Source organism: Acartia tonsa, chromosome 9 (genome assembly GCF_053477335.1).
Source record: "Acartia tonsa isolate MP-2025a chromosome 9, ASM5347733v1, whole genome shotgun sequence".
Lineage (NCBI taxonomy): Eukaryota > Metazoa > Arthropoda > Copepoda > Calanoida > Acartiidae > Acartia > Acartia tonsa.
The window spans coordinates 51,174,525-51,185,237 of NC_137268.1; positions in this window are offsets into that span (position 1 = coordinate 51,174,525).

A 10,713-nucleotide genomic window follows, 5' to 3' on the forward strand; every position below is an offset into this window, starting at 1 on the left:
TAATTAGATTCGGTCCGCCCATCCATACGACCGTTCGTCCTTCCGTCACTCTGTACGTCAATCCTTTTAGCTTTTTTCGTTAATTAATACATGTCAGCATTGTCCTATCGCTTCTAAACTTTACATCTATCTACTTTTTGTATTTCGAACTTTACATGGTGATTTCTGCAGCAGGTAGGTACAATTTAGAAAACGTAGCAACACTATAATCATTTCTATGACGTCCGTACTTCCATTTGTAAACATGTTGATTTGACCACAAATTTCTATATGATCTAATTATCCGATTGTATACTAATTCCGGTAACAACAAAATTCAACATTATAATCGAAGCAGTTAAAATATCTAATTATCCAATAATTTTATATGATCTAATTATCCGATTGATTTGATGTATATTGATTCCTGGGACAACAAAGTACAATACTTTTACTTCTAACTATTTACTTCATTTACTTCAAGTATCTGACATAGTAGCAGTGAGAACCATTTTTAACGTCTGTGCATGGTAAAGAGTTTCACCGGTTTTGGCCAAAACATTTCCCCCACACTAACTTTTACGTCACACATCTCACATAGTAGCAGTAGGAACCATTTTTAACTTTGTTAGTTATGACTCAGTGTCAGACCGAGATTCAAACCTATCACCTACCCAACGACAAGTAGATGTGCTACGTGTTAAGCGGTTTACAAGCGAAGCCACTCTATAAGCAAGTTCATAAAATGTAAGTAAAACATCAATCTGTATCAATCAGTTCTTTTTTAACAAATTTACTTACAATTTTACATCGACTCTTATGCACTTATTTTCTGATTATTCAGTTTTGACACTATACAAGTGTTGATGTTTGTCCTACCATTCAATACTTCGCTTTTATTAATGTTGTCTTCCTTGTTTATTACAAACAAATTTGCTTACAATTTTGCATTGAATCTTATACGCGTATATTCTGATCATTCAATTTTGACACTATACAAGTGTTGATGTCCGTTTGTCCTGCCATTCCATTGCTTCGTTTTTACGGATGCTGTCATCTTTGTTTTTATACATCATATCCTCATTACAATAAAAATCATATATCAACATTTACTATACAAGTGTTAATGCTCCATTTTTATGAATATTAATATCCTTGGTTTATACATCATATTCAAAAACGTTTCATATACAATAGAAGTCATATATAAGTCAAACTAAACTTGCAACATTTAACCACCAAGTCTAAACAACACATTTAGTATTTATCTATATTGCATCACCCATCATTGGATATAGATATACACAATAGACATCTCTTCCCTACACAATCCTATATATAATAGATCTATTGTCAAAACTTGCACAAAGTTTTATTTTCAACAAGCATCCATAAATAATATATCCATTGTACACACGTCAACAAGTTTTCTCTTCTCTCCATACAAATATTTCCAATAACATTCATTTCCGTACCATACAAATATTTCCGATAATTCATTCATATATATATAATATGTCCATTATACATTTTATTGCATATTTTACACTTTAATTAAAAAAGATATTATTTATCAACAATATATGTATTTTCACTATTCAGTACATTTTAATCAAATATATGGTTTAGGTTTCAATGTATAAAAAAGACTGGCTTCTTTCACAGGCAGCTGGTTCTTCATTCTTGTCTGGTTGTCCGCGCGCTCAGTCGTGCATGGTTGTGGTTTATAATTTCGGTGGTGTTACAAAATTGTAACATAAGTTCCCCCCCTCTTAATGAGGCCAATGAGGCAGGAACTTACAATGCATTCAGTAACCTGGATTATCTTCTTTTTAGTAGAATTGGAAGTTATTGCAAATGTCGTCTTCATCATAGTAAAGTTTTTGTTTTTAGGTTTCGATGACAATATGATGGTTCAACCAGGAAGAAGCTTGCGGATCATATGAATAATATGAAGTAGAATGACAATGAACAAATTTGTGAAGAAGTGGAGTTGCTTTGTATCATTAATTAATTATGTTTAAAGTTCATGTTACATAGTACACAATATCATATATTACAAATTATTATATCTATAGATGGCTATAAAAAATTTTCCTTAAAAAATGTTAATCAATATTACTTTTTTAATCAAAGGGAAATATTTACTATTTGTATTTAATTTGTAATTGTCATGAAGCATAAAAAATATCAAAATTAAATCTCTTTTTAACTTTAGTTTTGTTGCAAAAAATTTGATTCAATTTATTCATTTTAAGTTTTTCATTAAATTTCATTTATATTTAACATATATAAATATATAGTTCACATATTAATAAATGTTTAAAATTACATAAATTTTGTATCACAAATTGGCGAATTACATTAATTTTGTATCACAAGTACTGGCGAAAATGTTTGAACGATGAAAAGAAAATTAATTAATTTTGCTGTACACATGTAACATAATTAAAAAATAAGAAATTAAAGAATAAAGATAAATAAATGTCGCCAAAATTATAGCATATACTAATTGTTGATTATAATTATAATAAGAATTGAATATCATAATTATTGTTTCTTTGTTTTGCTGTTTTTTATTTGTTTTATTATAACCAAATAAAGTATGACAACTTGGTTATTAGATTGATTCGTACAAGTATTTAATTATAAATAATGGTTTATTTGTTGGTTTATAACAAATTTCCTCAATCGAATAAAGAATGGATTATTGATTGATTTACATTTTGATTATATTAGCCAATTAAAGAATGAATTAACGGCTGATATATTTTACATCAACTAGATAAAGTTTGAATTATCTTGTTGTGATTACGCAATTTTTATAAAGAGTAAATTACATTTCGATTCTATTAGCCAATTAAAGAATGAATTAACAGCAGATATACTTTACATAAACTAGATAAAGTTTGAATTATCTTGTTGTGATTACGCAATTCTTATAAAGAGTGAATTATAAAATGCTTAATTTAGGGACGCAGGTTTATAAAGAGTGAATTATAAAATGCTTAGTTTAGGGACATGTCAATAAATACCAGCTTTAATATTTTATTCCTGATTAGGATTGACTTAAGGAGATATAAACACTGGTTCTTGTGTATTAGCTGGTGTATACATTGCACTCCTTCTTGTATAACTTAGGGACATTAACCCTATAACTTTATAATTTGAGCAAACACATTTGTAAAAAATGTAATAATATGGCGCTGATAAATGTTTGAGTAGAATCACCCCCCAGAGTGAGATGGTTTAACAGAAACCAGGTAATGTCTAGGTAAAAACCTCAAGAAAGGGCAAGGTTTGTAGATATTAATCATGCAGGCTTTGTCTAAAATTTTCGTCGTCAAAGGTTGTCTTGGATACCTTAATAGGAAACAAAAATAATTTAAAACTAGAAACTTGAAAAGCAGGATCTTATTATAAAATCTTATCTGGTATCTTTAAGCCATGTTTTTAAAAAGAAAATCAAGACCATTACAGAAGATAGGAACAGGGAAACTTAACTCCACTACTCATTTGATCTTTGAAATGAATTTAAAAATTACGTTTACTTTTATGTAATTGAAATGAAATATGTCTAATATTTATATACATGTGTATATTATGTGTATATACATGTATATATAATACATGTGTATATTATATATATGTATGTATATTTTGCGTCACAAAAAGGGGTTGTTGTATTTCATAATGTACCTTGATATTTGGCGCTCCAATAAACGTAGTGCGCACTCGAAAAACCGGTAATTTTATACCTAAAAGTTTGGAATTTTTTGGGGTTTTTATTTCAAAAATATTATTTATGTACATTAATGTGCAATTTCTATTACTTTTTCGCAATTTTGTTGGGATGTTTTTAAGCATTAAAACGCTATTTACTTGAAAAATCAGGAAGATAGTATTTTATGAGCGCACACTTTATTGTTTGTGTGAGTATCGTAAAAACATTGACCACTTTTGAGATTTGAATTTTCCGATATTCACGAAACCCAACTAAAAACCGTTACAAATTGTTTACAAATATAAGACCATATCGATCGTTATGGTAATGTGTAGACAAATACTTTCTGAAATATTTATTCCATATCTGCGTATTGTGCAGACATAAAAAAAATAAAATAATATATCTCAATGCAGATTGGTTATGTAATATATATATTTACATCTGTCTTTATATAGATATATTTTATATACATATTATAAATTTACGTATTTTTTAAGGGAAAAAGAAACCGGTGATGAGATCAAGTACAACAAGATGAATCTGACCTCGGATACTAGACAAGCGGTCTTCAATGCTTTATTGGGATTCAAAGTGAGTTTTACCTTATATAATTCTTCAATATTAGGTATAATCTGCGATGTTTTATTGAGGATGGTCGATCCTGAAAAATAAGAATTTTTTAGGGATTTTTATATCCAATATATAACTTGTTATGAAAAAGTTTTTAATAGTTAATTTTTTAGGAAACCTATGGACTCGATGGACGTCAGACTTGCAAGAATGAAGTTAACGGATGGCTACTTCTGATTGTTTTTGTACTTTCATGTTTCTTGGTAAGATAATTTACAGAACACTTTTACTGGCTTCAAAAGCAAATACTTATAATTATTATTTTACTTCATAATAAATAATTAATAAGCATTTCGTTGTGTAAATATAAAAGATGCGGTATAAGCAAATAAAAACGTTTATTTATGTATCATAAAGAATAGAAAGTTGATTTAGTTTAATTGCGTAGATAAGAATCAATTCCGCAAGCAAAAAAAGAACCTTGTGAACGAAAGGGGAGAAAAATTTTTCATTCAACGGCTAGGCAAAACTGTAAGACTCAATTATCTTGCCGCAATCGCGGACGTGATTAGTTACCCTTTTTTTTATAATGTTGGTAACATAATTTCCTAACTAAATTTTATATATTATTTATGGTACATAACAAAGAATAATTTTCAAGCCTTTATTTTCTTACACACACAAAGAAGTTTGGGAACTAGTTGTTTAACAACAAAAGATAATATACTAACAAGTTAGAAAAATAGGGTCTAAATAATTCTATTTTTATTTTAATTTTATTTAGGTTTTGGCGGTTGTTTTAGCAGCTGTAGGTTTCAGCCTGAAGAGATGTAAGGAGTACTATCAAGGACGGGCTAACGAGAGGCGCAAGAAGAAAATCGAACATATGGAGCAGGGGAAAACTTTGATAGAAAAACTCGAGCATATAGATGCAAAACTCGAAAGCCATAGGGCCGCGTCCACTTTAAACAGAAGTTTTAAGGCTGAGTCGGTTAAGCCGGATCATTTGTTAGACACCGATTCTGATTCTAAGGAATTGGTGGAGTTTGACCATCAATGGAGACTAAATAAAATTAAGTCGCATTGTTATGAACAGAAAAAGGCTAATGAAAGTCTTGATTATAATTATGTGTCTACTATGTGCGATGATCCAGTAAATCCCGTAAGCAAGGACAATGTTAAGGACAGTGTAAATAACAATTAACTTAAGGTTTGAAATTAGTAACCTGTTAGTATTTTACTTAATAGCGCAAGTTGGTAGAATTTTTATATGTAGTGGTGAGTTATCATTTCCTTTTTTGCTTAGATGCTTTCATTGCTTAACAAATCCTTATTGTTTGTAGGAAAAATAACTATTAAATGTTAATTTGATGTAAAGTTAATAATAAAATAATTGTTTTGTAATTGACGTTTTTCTTGTATGTCAATCATTAATTGTTATCTATTATAAAAATGTACAACCTATTGATATGTTATTAAAATTCATTGCACGTAATAAAATTTAAAAATAAAATAATATTGCAAATTTGTTTTTAACTTGCGGAAATTGTAAAACGTTAGTAGGGCTTAGCCTAACCCGGATGCCAAGCCTAGTAAAGCTAGTTTTTATGTTGCTTTGTCATGCTAAATCGTGCTAGGTAGAATATCTTGTTTTGCACAAGAAGGTGTTCTTACTTTTTCCGCAAATTGTTTAATTTACAATATAAAGGATGGAATTATGTGTAAAATAATTGGTAAAAGAATTTGCATTGGCTTTAGAACAAATATACTTGTATAACGATTTAAAATACAAAAACACTAGTATAATGACGTGATACTAATATTTGGTATATAAGCCTTTTTAGCCAGTTTTGCAAAACATTTATTTTTAAATAATATACGGCGGGCCCGCATAGCTTGCCCTGGCACAGAAACGCCTTTTTAGAAAGTGCGTACCGTACCGGATAGGTTTACCACTAAACCATTAGGCTAGCTATGGATGTACTACAAATTTTTACACAGTATGTTTGATAAATATCGTTTTAGCGTATTTTAAATATATTTTAATAATTACCTTTTTATGTTTTTAGAGTAATTTGCCTGATAAAGATAGGTAGGACACAGGGTTCCTATAATATTAAAAGATTAGCATTAAAGATATAATTTTTTTTAAAAGGCATATTTATGTGGAGGGACAATTTTTGTACAAACATAAAGTCACAATATTAATTGGGGAAATGGTTTAATAGATAATTCAAATTACATGCCATAATAGTCACAATTATAATCAGGGAAATGGTTTAATGAGTATGATGTATAACTGTCTATCTATATATTTATAACTTAGGATGAAAAGTTATAAGAAATAGAGACAGACATTAAATTATTATACAAAAGATAGAGTGAAGGGGAAAATAGGTAAGGCTATATTATAGCCATATTTTAGGGGACAATTTATTAAAAAGTATTTAAATTTACATTTTAAACTTTTATAACGTCTACCTATTTTTAATTTTCTGTACTTGTTTGGTATACCAAATTTAATGTTATTAAAGGGAAATAAACTAGTTACATTAAAGCTTAACACAAATAGATATAATGCAAAATTAACGTCAATTAAACTAAAGTATGTTAGCAATATGAGAAAGAATGTTGTATTAAAAATGAATTTAGTAAAACTATGTAACGACTGATAGTTATTACTGCTATTAATTTGTTGTGTATTATTTGCAAAATTAGTATTCAAATCATTTTTTTCAAAAAGATGATGTCGATAAATTTTCTTTTTAAGATTGATTACATTAACCTTATTTGATAAAGATATATCAACAGAAAGATTTTAAAAAGGGACTGACTTACTGAACTTACTATCTGTAATGTTGATAGGGTTCTCCAAAGATACATCAACAGAATGATTTAAAACAGGGACTGACTTACTGAACTTACTATATGTAATGTTGATAGGGTTCTCCAAAGATACATCAACAGAATGATTTAAAACAGGGACTGACTTACTGAACTTACTATCTGTAATGTTTATAGGGTTCTCCAAAGATACATCAACGGAATGATTTAAAAAAGGGACTGACTTACTGAACTTACTATCTGTAATGTTGATAGGGTTCTCCAAAGATATATCAACAGAATGATTTAAAACAGGGACTGACTTACTGAACTTACTATCTGTAATGTTGATAGGGTTCTACAAAGATACATCAACAGAATGATTTAAAAAAGGGACTGACTTACTGAACTTACTATCTGTAATGTTTATAGGGTTCTCCAAAGATATATCAACAGAATGATTTAAAACAGGGACTGACTTACTGAACTTACTATCTGTAATGTTGATAGGGTTCTCCAAAGATACATCAACAGAATGATTTAAAACAGGGACTGACTTACTGAACTTACTATCTGTAATGTTGATAGGGTTTTCCAACATAGTATCATTATTTACAACAGGGACTGCGTAGTATGGCACACTATTTGTACAATTAAAAGAGTTATTTTGTGCATTTTTAGGACGACGCTTTCTTACGTGTCTTTTTCTGACCTTTTTAACTTTTCTAAAAAATTGTTCTTTAGACATGCATCTACAGGGTGATCATATAAGTCTTCAGCATAAATGTCAAATTGCTCCCAGTCAACATCTACCCTTTTTATCATGTTTTTCTGTATCCTAGATTCTTTGGATATAAAACTGTCAATGGAAGCTTCGTGGGTACGCAAAAAATTTTCAAAGCCGAAAAGCGTAAGCTGGCCATTTTGCATGGCAGCGGTCGAATTAAGCAGGTGCCGAAGGTCATAGGGAATATATTTATATACCGCACTAATAATTTTTCTCTGCTTTTCCCGCTCAGAAATAATAGTGTCAGATATATTTTCAAGGTATTTTTTGTATTCCCACAAAATGGAAATAACGGATTTAGAGGATGGTTTAAATTTATAAAATTTTTCCTCTACTTCAAACATGTTTGTAATTGACCCATTAAGGACACGATTTACTTTATTTAAATATTCGCTAGTAGGGAGATCTAACGGGTTACCCCCAGCCATTTCCAATTTTTCTTTGATTTCCTTAGATATGGACATATGAATTAACATATTATATTCACATGGGCTAAAGTCCGAAAGATCAAAACTATCCAACTGATTTAAAAAAGCTTTTAGCCCTACTGTTTCTATGGACATCAATTGACGATGGATAACTCTTTGTTTTTGGAAAAGTTTATCTGCATTGTACGTGTTTTTTCTATTTGCTAAGAAAGGGGGCTCAAGGTTGTTAAAGGTGTTACACTTTAAATGAGGGGCGTTGTAAGTATTCTCTGAGTTTTGTGCTTTAAAGATTTGTTTTATTTGTTGGCTAGTTTGATCTAATAGCAATTCTTTGTTTATTCTATCCAACCCTTTAGCCTTATTTATATGGTCCTCTATTGAAGAGAGAAGTTCCCTAGCATGAATTGTGGATAATCCCGTAGGAGATAAATCTCGCTGGTTTGACCTGTAGACGGGAATATCAGTTGTAGCGTAGCGATAATTCTGAGGGCCAAAACTAAGTATAGGGTTTAGGCTAGGAGGGGGTTGGCTGAAATCATTCCTTATTGCATTATTAGAATTAACCTGTAGGTTGGATATGTCACTTGCCATTTTATTAAGACTGTTTACAATATCTCCCATATTATTTTTTAAAGCATTAATTTGATCTTCATTATTAGAAGTAGAGTTATGGGAATTAACCGGAGGATTAACCTGAGGAGCAGGTGCAGAAGGGGCTAGTAAAGGGGCTCTAGGTGCATTTTTTATGAATTTCCGTCCAAACGTTCTCCATCTACCCCTCATACCTATAGACGCCTCGTCATCACTGACGTCATAATCCCTATATCTGTCCATTTTGGTATAATTTTTGTTAAAAGCAGAATGAAGCTTTGGAAATTATTATGAACAGAGAGTTGAATTTACTATGAATATATTTGTATAACGATAGCAAGATAGCAAAAAAATTTTATTCAATAGGGAGCTTGTGATAATATTAGAAGATATATTGTTTAATTTATAAATAAACTGTAGAGAGAATACATATTTAACAATACTCAACTGTCCTCGTCTCCCTGTAGAAACAAACTGTAAAAGGATATTTTTAAAAATTATTACCGCAGCATGATTTCATCTTGTTTTCAATAATATACTTGATTTATACAAATTAATCTAGCATTTTAGAATGGTTTAGTGATTAAAATATGTTTAAGATATTTTATACTTAACAGGGATCTTAAGGGATAAGACAATGGCTGATAAATTGATGTACATTACCAATGATGACACACAAAATCACAACTTTTTTTAGATTACTATTAGTGGTTGAAACGTTTGGACACTCAACTTAATAAATCAAAATTCAAAGTCCCCAAAGTTGTTAAGCCAATCAATAATAAAACGTGAAAATAAAAATGGGGACTAGTGTAATGAACAGCCCATTGTCCCCTCTCTCTATCTCTCTCTCTCTGCATCTAGAGCATTACAGACGGACTGACGGTCATTTATAGAGTAGATGCAGTGGTTATTTTTATTAATACAAATATTTCAGAAAGGTTTAGTGATTTTTAATATACAAATTATCACAATCTATCTATCTATCCACTTATCTATCCACTTATCTATCCATCTATCTATTTATCTATCTATCTATCTATCTATCTATCTATCTATCTATCTATCTGTCTATCTATCTATCTATCTATTCATTAATCTATCTGTCTATCTATCTATCTATCTAACATTAATCCTAAAATTTGAGAAAGGTTTAGTGATTAAAATATTTTTTTTTATACATATAATACTATAATATATTTATCTAACGGAAGCTTATGAGCTCATTTGCACCTATCTTTATATTTATTTATCCATCTATCTATCTATGTATCAGGTATCTATTTATTAATCTACCTATAAGTTTTAGATAGGTTTAGTGATTTTTAATATATAATACTATAATATATCTATCTATCCATACATCTAATCTATTCAACTATCTATCACTTTCTCTATCTATCTATTTGTTCATCTAACTATTCAAAGATCTATATATTTATCTATCTAAATATCTATCTATATATCTTTCTTTCTATCTTTCTATCTATTTATCTATCTTTCTATCTATTTATCTATCTACCTCCCTATCTATCTATCTATCCAACTATCTATCTATCTAATATTAATCCTAAAATTTGGCAAAGGTTTAGTGATTAAAATATATTTTTAAATCTACAATACAATACAAAGTAGAATGATGTCTGTCTGTCCGTCCGTCTGCCGTCTGTCCCTTAAGATCTCGGTAACCACTAAACCAATCAGGTTCTACTCTTTAGGGAATATACCTACTGGTTCTGTGGTGGTTTTAGGCTATTCCCCCCCAAAAAAAAAAAATCTCCCAACCAATTTTTTTTTATTATTTGAAA